Here is a 2,260-nt window from a genome sequence, read left to right as displayed (position 1 = left end):
ATGTGGGCCGTCCCACATAGTGCGATTTCCTGGATGGTTTCTTCTTTTAGGTTCTTCATAATCTTCTTTAAATTTCCTTTTATTGAATGTGGCATGGCTCCCAATGCTCCCACGATGACCGGAATCGTTTCAGTTTTTGTTCCCCACATCCTGGTTATTTCAATTTCCAAATTTCTGTATTTCAGCCTTTTGTCTGCTTCTTTGGCTGTGGTGTTTTTTTCTGCCGGCACGGATACCTCAATTAATTTACACCATTTTTCCGCATTATGCCTGAGTATGATATCCGGTTTGTTAGCTGGCACAGTTCTATCAGTGTGGATTTGTTGATCATATAGAACTGTGCATGGGCCTACTGTCGTAACCGGGCTTGGAATGTGGTTGTACCACTCCTTGGGTAATCCATCCATTCCATATTCTCGGCATATATTCCAATGGAGATATTGACATATTTTATTGTGCCTTTCTAAGTATTCATGTTTTGCCAGTATCGGACAACCGGAAATTAAATGATCGATGGTTTCCGATTGTGATTGGCAAATTCGGCACTTGTCATCTTGGCGGACTTTGAGAATTACTTTTTCATAGTTATGGGTCCGCAATGCCTGATCTTGAGCCGCTGTAATAAACGCTTCTGTTTCTATTTTAAGTTTTCCACGTCGTAGCCAATTGTGCGTGCTCTTCTTATTAATATCTTCGGCATTTATTCTTTTTAGGTATTGCCCATGTAATTTTTTCTGTTCCCATTTGCTTATTAATTTCTTCTGAGATTGGGCTTTGCTATTATAAGTTGCAAGTTGCCCCTCTTCCATTATCTCGTTTTCTTTATTTTCTTGGACAATTTGTTTTGCCCTTTTCAGAACTCCTTTCTTTGTAGTTTTTTCTTCTGCATGAATAACTTGGGCTAAGGTGGGGTCCTCTCGATGGGATTCTATGTATTTTCCCATTCCAATTATGGCATTCTGGTATGCCGCTTCTATTTGTCGTAATCCTCTTCCTCCATCTTTCCTGCTGACGTACAATCTATCCACATCAGCTTTTGGATGTAACGCACCATTCATGGTTAATATTTTTCTTGTCCTTCTATCTAGGTGCGTGATTTCTTCTTTCGTCCAGTCTACGAGGCCAAAACTATATTCTATTACAGGAACTGCTAATGTGCCGACGGCGGTTATCTTATTTCTTCCATTCAGTTCCGACTGTAATATAAGCCTCAATCTTTTAAAATACTCTTTCTTTAATCGCGGCTTGATTTCCTCATTGGCTACCCCAAAATTTTCTTCAATCCCCAGATATTTGTATGTTGATCCAGGGTCCAATTCTTTAATGAGTTCTTCTTCAGCGCCTTCTACATTTTCCTTTTGTTTTAATTTTCCTCTGACAATATTTATTCTGGCACATTTCTCTAACCCAAATTTCATGTTGATGTCAGAGGAAAAGGTTTGAACCGTCCGTAACATTTTATTTAACTCCTCTTCATTTTTCGCATAAATTTTTTTATTATTATTATTATTATTTTTATTATTATTATTATGGTCACTCTTAAACACGACAAGGCACTTATTTGTCGGGGTTTTTAAGCATTTATCCCAGGTTTCTACCCGATTCCTTAGGGACAAATACTCGAATTTATTATTATTATTATTATTATTATTATTATTTTTTAATGGGTTGGGTTACATTATGTGAGTGTTTTTTCATTCAATTCGTCGTATTAAATTTTCCAATGGGGAGAAGGGAAAGGGGAGGGAGGGAGGGAAATGAGAAAAAATGTTGTTTCCTTCATCGTCGAACGTTGGAAAACGTTTTATTATTATTATTATGGATCAAAGAGCGCGATTTAAAATACAAAGTACAAAAAAAAAATTATTATTATTATTATTTTTATTATTTTTATTATTATTTATTTATTTGGAAAAGCTTATGCGGTTGTTAACAAACGAGAAAAATAACGAAAAAAAACTTCTTTCGTCAATAACAATCAAGTTTACCTTGTAGAAAAAAAAAAAAAAAAAAAATTTTCTAGAAAATTTCCTGGAGAATTTTCCATAAACGACAAAACATTTGGAAAAGTTAATAGTTAGAAATAATAATAATAATAATAAATAAATAAATAAATAATTTTTTTCCCGTATAGAAGTATACGGCCAATTTATTAATTAATTGCCGCGGGCTTTAATAATAATAATAATAATAATAATAATAATGTTAAAATCCTTCTGCTTTTTTCGATTTTCTAATTCTAACGTTTGAATATTGTCGT

The sequence above is a fragment of the Pediculus humanus genome, genomic scaffold (genome assembly GCF_000006295.1).
Source record: "Pediculus humanus corporis 1103172108266 genomic scaffold, whole genome shotgun sequence".
In the NCBI taxonomy this organism is placed as follows: domain Eukaryota; kingdom Metazoa; phylum Arthropoda; class Insecta; order Psocodea; family Pediculidae; genus Pediculus; species Pediculus humanus.
Note: the sequence above shows the minus strand (reverse complement) of the source record.